Source organism: Bos grunniens, chromosome 13 (assembly GCF_055505025.1).
Source record: "Bos grunniens cultivar Pamir isolate PY7600 chromosome 13, Bosgru_T2T1.0, whole genome shotgun sequence".
NCBI classification, from domain to species: domain Eukaryota; kingdom Metazoa; phylum Chordata; class Mammalia; order Artiodactyla; family Bovidae; genus Bos; species Bos grunniens.
This window is the reverse complement of record NC_141177.1, coordinates 70711834-70731097: the sequence shown is the minus strand read 5'-3', so window position 1 is coordinate 70731097 and position 19264 is coordinate 70711834. Positions and strand designations below refer to the sequence as shown.

Genomic DNA, 19264 nt, shown 5'->3' with positions numbered 1-19264 from the left:
GTCCACTTGCGTGTGTGTGCTCCAGATAACACTTCACGCTGTCTGTTCCCAGCCACAGACTGAGCACAGGAGGACTGTCAAGGCAGGTCTGTTCCTGGGAGACAAGGGACAGCTCTGGGAGGCAAGTTCACTCAAAGACCACCCAGAGCTTCCATGTGGGTCTGGGACGCTTTCACCAATCTTGCCTTCCCTGGGGGTTGGGCATGCACTGCAGGTGGGCCACTCTCTCAGCCTTTTCTGGCTCCTTCCCATTTTCTCCTGATGAAATCCTGGCAACATGTCTCCTACGTCTCCTGCACTGGGAGGCAGGTTCTTTACCACCAGCGCCACGTGGGAAGCCTGTCCCCCCGCTCCGCTGACACACACGAAGGATGGGCAGCTCTCTCTGGACTCAACAGCTCCGGTGCGCTGTGCTATCGATCCGGTTATGGAAGAAAGGCACCTTGAGCTCCCCTTATCACTGGCTGACAAACGGAGAGGGCACCTGTAATTTGTGAGTCGGCTATAGTGGAGCTGTGGATACGCCCATAATGCTGTGCACGGTGAGCATCACCTGGACGGGCCAAAGAACTCAACGTGTCCAAAACAGAATATCCACCCCTTCCTCGCTGCTATTCTATCTGGGTACCCTCTTCAGCTGGCAGTGATATAAAGCTATACCCCTAAACTTGTCCGCTTAGAAACCCAGGGTTAAGACCTGTGGTACTATTAGAACTATCTTCGGGAGAATTATGAGTTAGACATTTGCTAGGATTGCTTCTCACAATTCTTCTGTGGCAAAACACATTCTAAGTTCCAAATACAACAGACCCCAAATAAACGGTGGAATATGATCCATTCATAAGTTGGGTAATAGCTGTGCTAATGATGTGGGATATATCTTCATTTTGAAAATTATCATTATCATTAATCAGAGTTATTCACTCATATAGCTTGATATATTTGCAGCTCAGCTGGATTTCTTTTAGGTCTTTTGTGGGTTTAGTAGTAAGTTCCTGATGACATTTGTTTCTATGAATAATGTGGCTTTGTGCTCTTAAAGGGCTTCCCAACTAGACATTGGTAGAAATCTTAAATATCATCAAATAAAATTTGGAGGCAACTTTACACCTGAATCTAATGCAATGATCCTCAAAGTGTGGTCTCAGGACCTGTAGCATCAGCATCATCTGGGAATTATTAGAAATGCAAATTATTAGCCTGACTCTATACCTCCTAAATCAGAATCTCTTGGGGTGGAGCCTAGAATTGTGTTTCTAGGTGATTCTGATCCAGGATCAAGTTCAGAAACCACTGCTTCCTCTATCTACTGTCTTCAGGCTGGGATTATATTGCGGAGAAGGCAATGGCACCCCACTCCAGTACTCTTGCCTGGAAAATCCCATGGACAGAGGAGCCTGGTGGGCTGCAGTGCATGGGGTCGCTAGGAGTCGGACACGACTGAGCGACTTCACTTTCACTTTTCACTTCCATGCACTGGAGAAGGAAATGGCAACCCACTCCAGTATCCTTGCCTGGAGAGTCCCAGGGACGGGGGAGCCTGGTGGGCTGCCATCTATGGGGTCGCACAGAGTCGGACACGACTGAAGCTATTATATTAGATCGGTTGAAAAGTTCGTTTGGGTTTTTCTGTAACATCTTATGGAAAAACCCAAATGAACTTCTTAGCCAACCCAATATCAATCATGGGTCAATTAAACTGTTTTAAATGTCCTATATGTAATAATCCCTGTAGAGAGTACAAAAGTGACTCCAAGAATGAGTTTCATTAAAAGTTTCCAATCAAATTGGGGAAACTCACACACATGACGTTAACAGAAAACTAATAAGATAATAAAAAATGAAATGTGTGCAAATCAAATGAGTGAGTGGAAGCTGCTCAGTCATGTCTGACTCCTTGCAACCCCATGGACTATACAGTTCGTGGAATTCTCCAGGCCAGAATACTGAAGTGGGCAGCCATTCCCTTCTCCAGGAGATCTTCCCAACCCAGGGATTGAACCCAGGTCTCCTGCATCGTAGGAGGATTCTTTATCAGCTGAGCCATGAGGGAAGCCCAGTCAAATGATACCAAAGTGAGGAGAATCAGAAATTAACACAACATTGTAAATCAACTCTACATCAATAAAATAAAGAAAAAAACAGACTTGTGGTTACCAAGCGGGAGGATGGGAACGGGAGGAACGGATTGGGAATCTGAGATTATGAGATGAGAACTACAATATTATATAGGCAATGGATAAGCAATAAGGTCCTGGGAACTTCCCTGTGGCTAAGACTCTTCACTCCTAACGCAGGGTCCTGGGTTCAAGCCTTGGTCAGGGAACTAGGGTGCCCATGCTGCAGCTAAGACTTCATATGCCACAAGGAAGACTGAAGATCCTGAATGCCTCAACTAAGACCCAGCCAAATAAACAAATATTTAAAAAAGTATTAAAAAGGAAACAAAGTCCTGCTCTATTATAGCACAGGAAACTATGTTCAATGTCCTGTGATAAACAGTAATTAAAAAGAATATGAAAAGGTATATACACTTGTACGTGAATCACTTTGCTATACAGCAGAAATTAACAGTATCGCAAATCAACTATGCTTCAGTAAAATAAATTTAAAAAAGAGAGGGGGACCATATTTATTGTACTTTACCTATATTGGATATGATTCAATATTTGCCTATGAATATATATTTATTGATGGAAAGGTAGGAGATTCTTCTAGTAAAAAGAGAAAAGTAGCAACAACCTTTTTTCCTGGACCCCAAGAATTGGGTTAGAGGCAAATTTAATTGTGTCTCTAAATATACTTTGCTTTCATCATCAAAGATAATGACGGCTCCACAGTCTTTCTCAGTAAACCATGCCAGCATCTTACCACTGTGAAAGCTGAAAGTTTTTTCATGCCCAGCTAAAATCTTTCCATATCAACCAGAAAAATAAAAAGGTTCTTCACAGCTAATTCATAATTGACACTGCGAGACAGTAGGATGGAAAAACATTTTGTAAAGTCCGAAATGTTATACAAAACGTATATATCTGTTATTATTGTAATTATGTTTATTGTTTGATGTAAAGAGTTGCACTGCTTCTGCATGAGACTCTTAATGATTTTGTTGATTCTCAAATGACAATATGAGAAGGGAAGGTTCACATTCAGCTTAAAATTTTAAAAAATCTATTTTCTTATTCCTTCTGTAGATGTGTCTGAAAACGTACAACAGACAAATCAAAAGCCCCAGGCTTTCTTTTGCTCTTCAGATGATATTTTTTTAAGTCGCTGAAATGACATAAAATCAAATCCCTTTGAAAGGTGGACGGCCTCACATATAATTCTATTAGACCTGATTCTAAAACTGAAAAAGGAATAATTTGCTCACTTTCGATGATCATTAATTCTTTTACGTTACAAAAGTACCATTTAGTAAATTACCTTTTCTGGGGCACCAAATGACATCATAAAGAGTTGAAATGTTAAATCACCTTCAAAAGTGGTCAGTTTACCCCCTAATCAGTGATAAGATCCATCCAAATAACTTTTTTTTTCAGTGCTGGAGTCTGATATACATAAAGCACTATTACAGACACTGCTAAGTTCATCCCGAACACAGTAGTCAGGGTGGAGGAAGGGGGAGCCCTGAGGAAAGATTTTAGAATTTCCCTAGTAACTAAGTAAAGGAATGCTACAGTTTCCAAATTTTTGAATCATAAAATTGTTCAATAGCTACAAAGTCATATTATCCAAATGCTGCTATTTCTCTTTTGTTGGCCAGGCTTTGAGATGCTAAGAAAGATATCTAGTCTCATATCTCCTTGATTCTAACTTATGCTTTCAGGCTGAGTGGGAGCATATGGTTTTAGATTTTAGAGTTTGGTCTAAGGGAGAATCTGCTGATTTTTTTTTTTTTGACAACTGTGAACTTGGTAGGAAGTCAATAGCCTTGTTCATGAAGAGTCTGCAGGGGGTAGGTATGTATACTAGAACGGGAAAGGTTGAGATTTCGCTGCTACATTGAGATTGGGCTCCCTGTGCTCAGGGTGACAATATTAGGAAGATAAATTCCCTCCTTCACCTTCAATGGACACTTTTACCTCTTCCTGCAACCTTCACTCTGATGTCAATTTAGCACTCTTACTCCAAAGTCATAAATTAAGTCCTGGTCATGAACTACTTTATCATTTTCCAACAAACCAATGACTAACAGCTCCCCCAAGAGTAATAATTCATCAATAAAAACACATGTACAGGACTTCTCTAGTGTCCAGTGGTTGAGAATCTGCCTGCCAATGCCAGGGACATGGGTTCGACCCTTGGCCCAGGAAGATCCTACATTCTGAGGGGCGACTAAGCCCATGCACCACTGAGCCTGTGCTCCAAAGTCCTTGAGCTGCAGCTACTGAGCCTTCGTGCCACAGCTACTGAAGCCTGAGTGTATAGAACCTGTGCTCTGCAACAAGAGACCCACCGCACTGAAAAGCCCATGCACTACAACTACAGAGTAGCCCCCGCTTGCCACAGCTGGAGAAAGCCCACATGCAGCAAGGAAGACCCAGCACAGCCAAAAATTAATAATAATTTAAAATAAACACATATCGGATATAATGCACCTGTAATTAGGTCCATAAGTAGAGGAACAAGGCAGAGATTTCACACTGTCAGGTAAAAGCTAGCCAGGGTGGGTCCTGCTCCCATCCTTCACGTAAGGGTCTCCAGTTTTCAGCCTGTACATACATATCTGACAAATTTCAAGGAAGAGCTCTAATCCTCATTGGCAAGAAATGTTAAAGACTCCCATTAAGGGGACAAAATTGAAGATGACAACTTCAAGTGTGGAAGGGAAGGGACATTTTTTTTCCAGTGTAGACTAAAACAGAGTTTACTCATTGAAAAGATGAGGATCAGAAGGCTGGGCAACAGCGAGGAGCTGCCTGTGGAAGGAGCCAAGGGTCTGCATGACCTCTGGAGGGCTTGAAAGAAATATCCAATTATGTCTCCTGCTCTTCTCCTATCATCTCCCTCCTCCCTCCCCTGCCTTCCTCGGTCTGAAAAGTGAAAGACTCTTTGGGAACCCAAGGACTGTAGCCCGCTGAGCTCCTCTGTCTATGGGATTCTCCAGGCAAGAATACTGGAGTGGGTTGCCCTGCCTTTCTCCACGGGATCTTCCTGACCCAGGGATCGAACCTGGGTCTCCTGCCTTGCAGGCAGATTCTTTAACGTCTGAGCCACCAGGGGAGCCCCCTCCTCATTCTAAGTTGTTGAAAAAGAGATTTCTTGTGAAGGTATATTTTCTCTGTTACTTCAAGCATGGCAGCCTCTTTGGGCAGAACGATGAGTCTGTCCTACAGCAATCAGTGGTTCCGAGAACCCTTCAAAGCCTGTGTGTGATGATTGAAAGAGGAGTCAGAGCCAGGCGGAGAGAGTGGTAATGAGCATCTCTCTTGTTTCTCCTGAAACCTTCATCATGTGGATCCATGGGGCCTGTGGATTGAGAAGTGGGGAGAAGAAAGAGCCTTTTCTAATTTTAGATTAAATTTTTGTTTTTCATCCATATTTGATTGGGGGGAAAAAAAAAAAGATCTAAGGGGAAAAAAAGAAAAGAAAGTATACCCAGGAAGGCAGTGAAATATTCTCTTAAAAGTCCCAAGTTGAATAATGTGCAAAATATTTTTCAAACATCTTAAAAAAAATAAATAACCCTAAAACCAAAACAAAATCTTTGGTGTTGGTGCCACCATTGTTTAATTAGTCACATGAAGAAATTTACCTGAATGGGAATGTCACACATTCCTTCTTTAACACGATAAAATTCCCCAATATATTTTTAGTTTTTGTCTTCAAGAAGTCAATATCACAAACTATAAATACACAGTGTAATCTTCTGCCAATAAAACGAGGTCAGCTTTCCTTTGGGTCTCTTTTAAACCTTGAGATCATTAAGTCCAAATCCCCTCACCTACTTGAAGAACTTACCTCTTCTCTATTTTGGGGGTGGGATGGGGCGGGGAACAGAGGAATTTCAGTTTCAAATGAAACTCTTTGGCCTTCTTCAGGCCTAAAAATATTCCTTATAAGAGGGATTATTTTGGAATTCAAATTCCATTGAGGAGCTGGGGGCTGTGCTCAAGACATAGGAAGAGATATCAGAGCAATGAAAAAGATTCTTTTTATCCCATTAGCCAGAGAATGCCAAACTTTGAGATCCTTAGGAGCAGCTAGTTGTCTGGCTGAGGGCACAACCAGTTACAATACCTCCCTCTAAAATGTGCCTTCTGTAGTTCAGTCTATAAAGTTAATGCCCAATTAAAAAAAAAAAAGGAGGCAGATTCTAACGCACGCCTATTAAGTTCCCCATAAAAAATAAGAAACACCTAACTCTGCCTTGAGCAAAAACAACCAGCCAGATGTAACAAGAAGTCTCTGCTAGGAAATGGGATATTGTGTCAAATCAAACACTCAGTTTAATAGAGTATCACCAAAAATACTAGGTATGTATTAGCAATTTGCAAGAAATGGAACACAATAGAATACTATTAATGCTAAAACAACATATTTTAATCTTTCTCTGATGATTCAACGTGTTTCAAAATATTTCATTGCCTCTAGGTCACCATTCTGAATCTCAATTTTCACTGCGCCCAGTGAAGCATGGTTGTATCAATTAAACAGAGGTTTCCATTTGACAGGCTGTTCTACCAACTAGCTTTAAGAACACAGGCATAGTTCGACAATATTGTGGGTTTGGTTCCAGACGACTGTGATAAAGTGAATGTTGCAATAAAGTGAGTCCCACAAAATTTTTGGCTTCCTAGTGCATATAAAAGTTATGTTTGTACTGCTGCTGCTACTGCCGCTAAGTCACTTCAGTCGTGTCCGACTCTGTGTGGACACTGATCTATTAAGCATATAATGTGTGCTTAGTCGCTCAGTCATGTCCGACTCTTGCGACCCTGTAGACTGTAGCCTGCCAGGCTCCTCTATCCGTGGGATTCTCCAGGCAAGAATACTGGAGTGGGTTGCCATTCCCTTCTCCAAGTGTATGTAATAACAGTATGTAAAACAATGCACATACTTTAGCTTTAAAATACATTATTGCTAAAAACAAAACAAAACATAATCTGACAAGTTGCCACAGACATTCAATCTGTAAAAAATTGCAGAATAAAGCCACATGCAAAAACTAGGTCTGCCTGCATATTGCTTCTACTGGGTAGGTACTAACATGAATTCTAATCAGTTGGATTTTTTGCATTACATGGTGGTTCACTGGTTCAATGCCTCAAAGGGTACTGGCTTCAAGTGGTTTGAAAGATAAAGTTTTGGGGAAGGAAGATTCAGACACTACACATTAGGAGGAATGGAGAGAGAAGGAAAAGCTCCTTGCGTTCATTCTCCCACCACTGTTCTTGCAGCCTTTTATCAGAAAGGTTTCCAGTTGCCAACATCTCCTGCTTCTAGAGCCCCATGATCCCTAAGGAGGAGTGTGCCACTGGCTGAAAAGTCTGCTAAGAAGTTCATTATCTGGCTACGAAATCCAGCTGCAGTTTAAAGCCATCCTGAGTGGCTGGAGAGTTTTGGAGCCTGTAGCCAGAATCCTGACAGCTTCATGTGTATGCTGATAACCACAGACTTGGAATAAAGACGTGTTGATGCTAATCCTTTTTCAGTTTGGGTCACATGAGGTGACAGCTCCTGGTGCTAATTGAAAAGGAAAACGATAATTCAATGCTATAATAGTTTGCACCGACTTCATGCTTTTTCATCCAGCAAACATTTTTTTACAGAGGAAAATAATCTAAGGCAACTTCCCCTGGGGTTTGGGGTCAATCTCTATCTCTGAAAAGGCCAGATAATACCTATGTGATGACAGCACCTTCTGCAGATGGATCAGAAATACCCAAGGAGGAAAAATGTAATATTCAATCTTAGGAAGATGGTAGAACTGCCCTGAAATAACACAGGCTGGAGATTCAAGAATATTCTTATAATCCCAGCTTGGTTCTCCATGTTGGACAAATCACCTAGTTAGAACCTTATCTGTCTCCCTTGTAAAATGCAGGCAATAATTTATTGTGAACATTTGCTTTCTTCTGAGGAGAACTAAGAGTATTTTAAATGCTCAGTAAATATTTACAGAAGATGAACACGATCTCACAACTCTGATGAGAAGTACAATGTCAAAGCCGTGATGGACTGGGTGACTTGGATGACTGATATGTAGAAGGCCATAATTGTGACGTGCATCTCTTAGTCTGCTTGGGCTGCTATAACAAAAACACCATGACCACAGACTGGATGGCTTAAAAACTAAGCACTTCTCTCTTGTAGTCTGGATGCTAGGAGTCTGAGACCAGAGTGCCCACAGGGCTTGGTTCACAGTGGGGGCCTTCCTCCTGGTTTGCAGATGGCTGTCTTCTGACTGTGTCTCACAAGGCTGAGCAAGATCCTCTCTCTCTTGTCTCTTCTTAAAAGGACACTAATCTCATTCATGAGGGCTCCACCCTCATGACCTAATCACCTCCCAAAGGTCTCACCCCCAAGCACCATCACACTGGCGCTTACGGCTTAAATATATGAATTCTGGAGGGAGAAACATTCAGTCCATGGCAGTATTAAACTGGATTTGGGGCTTTTCTGTACTAGAAAGATGTGTTGGCTGAGTCTTTGGTAGCCAACCAAGCACAGTACATTCATACACAGGGGTGATTCGGTGGCTCTCTTCTTTTTTTAAAATAGTTATTTATTTTGGTTGCATCAGCTCTTAGTTGCAGCACACAGGATCTTTCACTGCAGGGTACAGATTCTTGTGGTGCATTGGCTCAGTAGTTGAGGTGCATGGGCTTAGTTGCTCCACAGCATGTAGACTCTTGGTTTCCCCACCAGGGATCAAACCCATATCCCCTACATGGCAAGACAGATTCTTAACCACTGGGCCACTAGGGAAGTCCCCTTATTCTTTGTTTTCTAACATATCTGAAAGGCAGGGCAGTGAAATGGCACTTCAAAGTTGTCAGACAGGTCAGACAGGGCAGTTCCGAATCCGAGGGTCTTCGCCACAGTTTGGCCAGGATGCTCTGTGTTCCATGTGTTTGCTCCAGAGAGCCTCAGGCTGGGCTGCAAAATATCTCGGCAGATGGCTGGTTTCTCACTTCCATCATCCTGGCTCCACTGTTTGTTCTGTGTTCCCCCTTAAAAATGTGGTTCCTTCCAGAAGCAGATGCATTGGTACACATGGTACTTCTGAGGATAAATCCCTGAGAATTCAGCTGCAAAGTCCAGGAGAAGCATCATCTCTGGGAAGAAGCCAAGCACAGATTTCAGGGCAACATTTCCCTCATGCTTGAACAAGTTTTCCTTTCTTGTTGAATCTCTTCAATTCCCTCTACACACCCTTCTCTCTAGACAGATGTATGAAGAGGCAGACACATGCTTCTTTTGGTCTAAACATTTCTTTGATGAAGGAGAGCTTTCAGCCAGGCTCAATTACTGACTCCTAAATAATCACTCACATTTCATCTGTCTACTTCATCCAAGCCTACTGAACACTCCATAAACATTCCTGGAGTCCTATACTCCTCTGAAACAGAAAACCAAAGCAGAAACTATACAGTGGACCCTCCAGTTGTATCCTCTGTATTCTTAGGTTCCTCATCTGCAGATGTGACCAACCACAAATAGAAAATACTATGGAAAAAAATTTCCAGAATGTTCCACAAAGCAAAACTTGAATTTGTCATAAACCAGCAACTATTCACACAGCATTTGCATTGCATTAGGTATTTTAAGGACTTCCCAGGTGGCTCAGACAATAAAGAACCTGCATGCAATTCAGGAGACCCTGGTTCTATCCCTGAGTTGGGAAGATCCCCTGGAGAAGGAAATGGCAATCCACTCCAGTATTCTTGCCTGGAGAATCCCACAGACAGAGCAAACTGGCAGGCTATAGTCCATGGGGTCTTAGAATCACATATGAGCAACTAACACTTTCACTCTTTTCAGGTATTATAAGCAACCTAGAAATGATTTGAACTATACAGGAGGGCTGTATACATTATATGCAAATACTTTTTCTTTAAGGGACTTGAGCATCTGTGGATTTCGGTACACGCAGTGGAGGGGGCAGTCCTCGAACCAATCCCCTGAGAACACTGAGGGAGGGCTGTGATGAAATGACCTTCTTCCGAACAATGTGAGGTGATTCTAGTGTTTTTTTTTTAAGATTCTTTTGGAGGTGGACCACTTAAAAAATCTTTATTGAATCTGTTGCACTGTTGCTTCTGTTTTATGTTTTGTTTTGTTTTTTTTTGGCCATGAGACATGTGGGGTCTTAGGTTTCCAATGAGGAATTGAACCTGAATTGCCTGCATTGGTCCATGGGATCACAGAGAGTTGGACATGACTGAGCGACTGAACTGAACTGAACCGAACGCCTGCATTGGAAGGCAAAGTGTTAACCACCAGCTTAACAGGGAAGTTCTGTTATTATAGTATTTAGCCTCATAATGTCACCAGCATGGTATGAAGAACATGATCCCAAAGAGGAAAATGGGGAAGGCTACAGGAAAACAGTTTGTTTGCGGGTAAAGAGCTTATTTTTGTCTGTTCTGACCTCCAAACCAGTTTCTATCCACAACTACCAACTCTTTCCTGAATCATAGGGACAATTCTACAATCTAGTAAGCCTGAGCTGTTGTTGAAAGCATGACCTGGTTAATTCCAGCAGGAGTCTTCTGGCCTTAACTCACATCGCCTCATAAGTGAACCAATCCGTTCTTTTACATTCAAACAGAAGGCATTCTGGGATAATCTTTAGTGAGTGAGTGACTGAGTGCATCCCTGAGGATTGTTATTGTTGTTGTTCAGTCACTAAATCACTCTTTTCCACCCCATAGATGGCAGCACGCCAGGCTCCTCTCTCCTTCATTATCTCCCACAGTTTGCTCAAATTCATGTCCATTGAGTTGGTGATGCCTTCTAACAATCTCATCCTCTGCTGCCCCCTTCTCCTTTGGCCTTCTTTCCCAGCATCAGGGTCTTTTCCAGTGAGTTAACTCTTTGCATCAGGTGGCCAAAGTACTGGAGCTTCAGCTTCAGCATTCGTCCTTGCAATGAATATTCACGGTTGATTTCCTTTAAGATTGCCTAGTTTGATCTCTTTGCAGTCCAAGGGACTCTCAAGAGTCTTATCCAGATTTAGATTAGAAACCACAATTAGAAAGCATTAATTCTTCTGTGCTCAGCTTTCTTTATGGTCCAACTCGCATATCTGTATATGACTACTGGAAATACCATACAGACCTTTGCTGGCAAAGTGATGTTTCTGCTTTTAAATAAACTGTCTAGGTTTCTTACAGGTTTCCTTCCAAGAAGCAATGCTAATTCTATCTTGGCACTAATGTACCATTCTACTAGTATTCTTCTTTCAATAAATTAACCAGGACCTTCTCTCACAGCTAAACACATAAACCAGTTTGAATGAATTGGTGGAAAGATTGGTTAAATGACGTAGAGACCAAAAATTATCATAGGAGAAGAAGTCAAAACTCCAGAGTGCTGAAGCAAGGGGAGGATTTGGGTGAGAAGGTGGTTGGTTTTAAATGTTTGGGGAGCTGCCCTGTGGGAGATTTTACCCTTGATCCAGAGAGCTCAGCTATCAGAGCTGGAGCCAGTCGTCAAGTTATAAGGAGGCAGTTTATCTCATTATTAGAGAAGTAATTGAGATGTAAGTGGCATTGAGTATGTGAGGGCCACTCTGGTGAGCGCTTTCATAAATAGTGTTCACTGAACCTTCTGCCTCACAGTCCTGACCAGTAGATATTATTTAACATTGTGGTACAGAAGTTTAACAACCAAGGTTCAGAGAGGTTAAGACACTTGCTTCAGGTCACACTGTGTAAAAGAGGCAGAAATAGGATTTGATCCAAGTATGGGCTCCTCCCAAGGTTGTATGCAGTTGATGGATGCCACGGGGTGAGGGGTGGGGACTGCTAGAAAGGGAAAGAAATACGCAAGTAAAAAGAGCACCTGAAGCATTTTCTTCTGGTGACAGGAAAGCATTTTCTCTAAAAAGAATTTTAAACCCTAAAACTTTGATGATGGGCTTCTCTTGAAGAAATAGAGTAGAGAGACCATAAGCTTTCATTCTTCTTTCTTTCACTTTTTATTAAGGGCAGTATTGTGGCAGCAATAAAGTAAAATAACTCAGTATCGATGTTCGGTAAGCTCCCCATCAAACACGGAGATAAAAAAAAGAAGAAGAAGGATGTTGCTATAAAAATATCTGTAAACTGATGCATCCATGAAAGACAACCTTAAAAACCACAGCAAATGGATTCTCAGTTGCCCTTTCTTCCCATCTCTTTCTAACAAGTACAATCTTTTCTAACTTAGGTCTGGGCAATTTCAAATAACGACTTGATGTGTTGGGCAAAAAAGGAAGATGGACACAGAAGGAAGCAGGGAGTTCTGTTGAGCATTTATTTAAACTATTGGGATCCTTCACTTCTCTGAGTTTCAGTTTCCTGATGAGTAACAGAAGGAAGCCCCATATTCCCTTTCAACTGAGTCCACGCATCCACCATCATGGCCCCAGAACAATATCCTGGTGTCTTACCTTATGATGGCTAATCACTCCATACGAGCACTGTATGTAGCTGAGAATGTAGCCCGATGGATCGGAGTCCAGGAGCCAGTCTATCCGGCCTTAAACCTCAGCTCCCACCCCATCATTAGCCCTGTGGCAGGGGCAGATTATTTCACTTGTTGCTCGAAGCCTGTGTGTCCGTATCTGTGAAATGGGCACACTGACAGTACCTACTTCACGTGGTTGTCTGACGATAGAACAAGTGAATGTGGGTGGGTGCAGCTAGTCTTACTTATTACTGAGTGGCAGTGCTTCTGAAGCTCCATGTTTATCAGGCTCCTCCAAGGAGCTTTGAAGAGCCCTCGTGTAAAGGTTCTATTCCAGTGAGTTGGATCAATAGATTTAGGATGGAGCCTGAATTTAGGATCCTAGATTTAGGATGTGTGTGTTATTGCTTAGTTGTGCCCAACTCTTTTGACCCCATGGACTGCAGCCCACAAGGCTCCTCTGTCCATGGGATTCTCCAGGCAAGAGTATTGGAGTGGGGTGCCATTTCCTTCTCCAGGGCATCTTCCCAACCCAGGGATTGAACCCGGGTCTCCTGCTTTACAAGTAGATTCTTTACCAACTGAGCTACTAGGGAAGCCCTAGGATAGGGCCTAGGAAGCTGCAAAGTCCATGGGCCACCCTCATGCTCAGCTAGAATTTCATCAGTTCACGTGAAATGAGAAAGGTGAGGAATGCTTGCTCAACCTGGCTGAGCAAGAAGCATACAAGCTTTAGGCCCAGGCAGACTCGGGCCTGGCTTTGCAACTTCTCGAGCTTCCCTTGTGGCTCAGCTGGTAAAGAATCTGCCCGCAATGCAGGAGACCTGGGTTCGATCCCTGGGTTGGGAAGACACCCCTGGAGAAGGGAACGGCTACCCACGCCAGTATTCTGGCCTAGAGAATTCCATGGACTGTATAGTCCATGGGGTCACAAAGAGTCGGACACGACTGAGTGACTTTCATTTCACTTGCAACTTCCTAGCCACATGGCCTTGAGTGAGTTCCTTGCCATCTCTGAGTCTCAGTTATCTCATCCATAAAACAGACACATCACCATCTTTCTGAAAATGTTGTTCTGAGGTTTAAAGAGAGATCTGTGGAAGCTCTAGAAAGCAATCAGTAAATGATGCTTTAAAAAATACAGAGTTATCCTTACAGAGATTGCTCAAACCAGAAGAAAAGATAACAGAAAGGGGACAAGTGCTGAATATCTGGAGCCTTTGGAAGAGCAGTTAATTGTCTAAGAACCAAAGATGATGATTTATCTTTTTAAAACAATGAATGCATCTGCCTGTTTTTTCCCTTTTGAACAAAATATATTTATCTACTCTGTGCTACATATTGCTGCCTTAAAAAAAATTAATATAACCTGGGGATTTTCCTAAATTAGTGCATAAAGAACATCCGTATTTTTATTCCACAGAAACATAAGTGTTCCGCTGGATTGTTGTCTCGTAATTTAACTTGTTTCCCACTGAGGGGCATTTAGGTGGTTTTCTTGCATTTTCTTTTACAAACAATGCAGGAACGGGTAACTTTTAAATAAATCTCTTCACATAAACGTATCTGTAGGATAAATTCCTAGGAGTGGAATTGCTGGATTGGAAGGTTTGTACATTTGTCGTTTTGTTTGACGTTGCCAAACTGTTCTCCCCAGAATCTGTACCAATTTCTACTCCAATCAGCAACGGGAAAGACCCTACTTCTCACGCTCTCATCAACAAAACCTCTTATACAACTTTCTGATCTTGCTGGTCTGATCATCAAAAACTGCTATCCCATTGTAGTTTAATTGGCATTTACCTTTTGAGTGGAGCTGGGCATATTTTCATATGTTTTAGGAAAATGTGAATACTCTATTCTGGGAAATGATTATTCACATCCTTGCCTATTTCTCCATTGGTTTGCTGGACTTTGTCATTTTGATTTATAGCAGCTCTTTACATATTTGAGATAGCAGGCCTCAGTCTGTGATATGAAATGCAAATATTTTTTTTTTCCTAGCTTGTCATTTATTTTTTGACTTGGTTTATTGCTGTTTTGGTCCGTTTTTGTAAGTTTGCCATGCAGAATTTTTTTTTTTTTTGAAGTTGAATTTATCTAATATTTCTTTGATAGCTTTTGGATTTTGTATCATGGTTTTTAAAAAGGCTTCCCTGCTATGATGTTATCAAAGAATTCTCCCATGATTTCTTCTGATACATTTATTGTTTCATATTTTGCATTTAAATCTTGGATCCCTTTGAAATATATCCTGGTGTAAGGTATGGATCTAACTCTTTTTTAATTGGCTGAACTTTATTTCTTACACTGAGAGAAGAACAATTTATAAGACATGATATATAGGGCAAGAAAAATAAATAGACTTGAAGATTTCAATCAAAGAGAAAATGAACAATTATTCTTGTTCGATAACTTCAGCAGCTTGACTTTCTCCCAGTTTTTCTGGTGTGAAAGCATATTCAATATTCTTCTCCCTCTTTTCAACAGTTGTCACTCACTTACTAAAAATATTAATCTTCACAGTGAATTGAGTTAAAAATTACAGATGGTAACAGTGAGTGAAAATCTCTGATGATGACTCGAGCGGTGGGGCCGAAATTTCCCCCCTTTCAGAGGATTCTTCTTTTGTGGGCATCGAATCTCCTTTATCGCCAATGCTTTAAATGCCTCCATGCAATAACAGTATAATCATAAAAGCTAATTAGTAAAGATTTTGTGTCTTGTTAATGATGTACAATTGATTATGGCTGGAGGACAGAATGAGCCTAACCAGTCATCCGTGATGAGCACTGCATTTGTCTTCCCACAATATGGAGGTGATGGCATTTTTATTACTGTTTTTCTATTATGTAGGCAATCTGAACCCACTCACCCATCTGTTTTTCTCCAGCATCATCTTTTACGACCACTGAACCTGAGCCCTTTAAAAATGTAGGGATCACTCTGGACGCCTGATTACAGGAAGAATGAGCAAACTTAATTACATGTGGACCAAATGGGGAACCAGCATCATACAGCATTCCTTCTCCACACTATCTTGGCTTAATTTCTTAAACTATAGTTTTCTCCCATAAAGCCATGGGCCATAATTACATGATACAAATGTCTGATTAAAACTAACTTTAAAGTAGCCACTTAAATAACTGCAATCCTTTTTCTGCACCATCTCATACTCATTAATTCTTTATAAAGAGAGGTAGCTAGATAGAGATAAGTGTTCAAATATTTACGTAGAAAAAGGAACAAGATGGAGAGACTCTGCGGCTCCACTGTCAAGGCCTCTTCCCAGGGTTTCAAGTCCTGCCACTTTCTCCCCAAAGTCTAACTCCTATTTTTTTTTTTCTTCCCTCACTGTCTTTCTTCCCTATTAATACCTGCCTTTTCTGTGAAGCCATGTGCAATGATAGCTCTTTTTTTGAGTCGGTGGATTTACAGAGTGAAGTGAGCACAGTGAAAGTTGCTCAGTCGTGTCTGACTCTTTGCAACCCCATGGACTATACAGTCCATGGAATTCTCCAGGCCAGAATACTGGAGTGGGTAGCCACTCCCTTCTCCAGGGGATCTTCCCAACCCAGGAATCAAACTGGGGTCTCCTGCATTGCAGGTGGATTCTTTGCTAACTGAGTTATCAGGGAAGCCCCTGAAACAGAAGCAAAACTTACACCCTCAAACGTCTCTTAAGCATGTGAAAACAATAAAGGCTCAAAAGACTCAGGAAGAACCTGTGACCATCCCCACAACCCCCTAAAATAATGTAAGGGACCTCCCTGGTGGTACAGTGGGTAAGAATCTGCTTGCTAATGCAGGGGACATGGGTTCGATCACTGATCTGGGAGGATCCCAAACACTGAGGAGCAACTAAGCCCGTGCACCACAAACACTGAGCCTGTGCTCCGGAGCCTGGGAGCGGTAACTCCTGAGTCCATGTACTGCAACTACCGAAGCCCGAGTATCTGCAGAGCCTGTGCTCTGCAAAAAGAGAAGCTACAGCAATGAGAAGCCCGTGCACTGCAAGCAGAGAAAGCCCACACAGCAATGAAGACCCCATGCAGCGAAAAATTAAAAAAAAAAATAAAAAATAATGTAGATGGAGGACTTGGTCCAGCAAGGGAGTGAGCAACATAAATTATTAGAGTATGAACTAGGTATGTATACGGGGAGCGATTCTGCTTGTTAGAATTCCTTTCTATGTCCCATTGTCTCCACGTGGCCCAGCAAACACTTGTTTATCTAACAACTGCTTTTCCAACATCATGTGAACAGCCTTCCTCCCCTCTGAAGTCCCAAGCCCCACCCCCAACATCCTCTTTTGTTTTCAGCCGAAGATGGTGTTGAAGGCGAGGGTGTCAGCCATTCTGGCGAGTGACTCAGTTTCCCTGGGTCTCTCCCACATACACATGTTATTAAACTTTTGTTTGACTTTCTGTGTTAATTTGTCTCATGTCAGACAGCTAGAAGAACCAAGAAGGGTAGAGGAAATCTCCCTTCCCAACAATGGGCATGGTCCGACAGCCAAGTTTTCAAAAGGATGGAGATTTGGCTCTTTTCCGAGCTGGTCCAGAGTACCCAGCTGTGATAAGAAAAGTACATAATAGCTGCAGAACTTCAGCGGCTAAGGATTAAGAGTGTGTTATGACACGGCTCTTCCCTTAGAACGTACAACCAAGACAGTAATTCTGGCAGAGTAATTCCCCGTTGCTATTTCCTGACATTTGAAAATGTGCAAAGACACTCTGCGTGGCTGCGTAGAGCAGCCCTGGGGCCCCCACTTCTAAGGCTGAGGGCAGCCATGCTTCCCTCTCTGGCTTGGGGCCACTGGCTCTGTTTGTCATCCACTCACCCTCCTGTCCTTGGACAGTGGGGCTGAAGGGGCCCTGTGGCCAGTGGGACAGCCCCAGAAGTCCCAAGCGCAGAAGACCAAGGGGGAGTCTGTCATTGGAAGAAGCCCTGGGCACTGGAGACTGGCCCCAGACACCTGTGTGTGCAGAATGCCCTTCCCCTCTGGGGCTCGTCTCTTGGCTAAGCCATGGCTTTACATCTGGGCTGCTGCGTCAAAGGGGCGAGGTACGGGGTTTGAGGGACAGGTGACAGAATGGGAGATGACCTCTTCATCTCTACCCCACATTTGGTGACTAGTGAGTGAGGGAAAGTTACTTAGTCGTGTCCGACTCTTTGCAACCCCATGGACTGTAGCCCACCAGGCTCCTCTGTCCATAGGATTCTCCAGGCAAGAATACTGGAGTGGGTCACCATTCCCTGCTCCAGGGGATCTTCCCGACCCTGGATTGAACCAGGGTCTCCCGCGTTGCAGGCAGATTCTTTACTGTCTGAGCCACCAGGGAAGCCCCCTTAGGTGACTAGCATGTGATTTAAATGGAAAAGTAAGAGCTGCCTTCTTTCCTCTTTGTTCAAGGGATAAAATGAAAGGACTGGCGTTAAGCAGGGAATACTAGCTGAACTGAAACACTGAACAGTCTGCCAATGATGGGCTCCCCCTTGGTCTTCTGCACTTTGGGCTTCTGGAGTTGTCCCACCAGCCATAGGGTGCCTTCAGCCCCACTGTCCCAGGAAGGGAGGAAGAGTGGATGGCCGGGGGTTGGGGGTCAGGGGATGCAGTCTTCATCCTTCAAAGCTAGTGTCCTTGGAGGAATGAACACATGGAGCCATGTTCACCCACCCAATCACTCTTCTCTTTAAGTGGTAGCTGTTCATTGAACAGAAACTTAGTAACGTCAGGGCTTGAGTATTTGGAACTACAGGAAAGAAAAATAGTACTAAAGATGAGTTCCCAGTCAGCTCATTCTGGTGGCTTTGGTAACTGGCTTTCCTAGACTCCAAGTGTCTCGCTAAATAGTAGATCAGGAAACACAGGCTCGCCAACCAGACACAGTGATGTTCTCAAGTTACCATGACACCATCACAAAAGTAACCGCTGCAACAAACACATCCCACCAAGCTACAACCCACCTGTTCTCAGATGTGATCTTCAAAGTACTTCTTATGGAAATTCCGCTTTAGTGTAGCCCAGGCCTGGATGTGTGACCTACCTTCCTAAGAAGCATTGAACAGTAGAGATTTTAATACGTGCTGATAGCTGCTGCTGTTCTGCCTTGTAGACTTTAACGGAATTTTATGTTCTGTACTCATGCCCTGAGGCAACATAATCGCGAGAATTACAATTTTACATGCAAAGATGATAAATAAGTAAATGGTCTCCAATTTCCAAAACAGGGTGGCAGCAGTGAAAATTCATATGTAGAAGTGGTCATTCTTCACATCTCTCTTCTGAGACCCCTGCAATCCTTCCATTCTTCCCCAAGCAGGAAGCCCCTGGTAGCATCCTATTATTAAAGGAATCATACATCTACTCCTCCCCACCAAAAAAGATGAGAATATTAAGGACCATCCCATGCCCACTTGTGGAGGCTACTGTTTAAGGAACACTGCCTGGTTCCTTTGACCCTTTGGCCAGGCTGCCATCTGAAATCCCGCTGAGTTTAAGACACTCACTCCATTGGCTCAGATCCAGTGTCTGTGGAGATTCCAGTCAGAACAGCTGATCCTACAGGGCTAAGGTCACCATTCTCCCCGTGACCTCTTTCCTCTGTGTGCCCTAGTTATGTTCAGATCACGGCCCTTG

The 19264-nt window shown here is 42.9% G+C and overlaps 1 protein-coding gene and 1 long non-coding RNA gene across 15 annotated transcripts in view; both read right to left on the bottom strand.

The window, feature by feature from the left end:
• The window catches only part of CELF2 (CUGBP Elav-like family member 2), a 560158-nt gene that overhangs the window by 377369 nt on the left and 163525 nt on the right, over window positions 1-19264 (bottom strand). The window lies entirely within an intron of this gene.
• Window positions 1-19264, bottom strand: part of LOC147361194 (uncharacterized) — an 80042-nt gene that overhangs the window by 30736 nt on the left and 30042 nt on the right. The window contains exon 2 of the long non-coding RNA XR_015139892.1: window positions 1-19264. This exon is cut by the window's left edge and continues 30736 nt beyond it; it is cut by the window's right edge and continues 25168 nt beyond it. This is a non-coding gene — a long non-coding RNA (uncharacterized LOC147361194).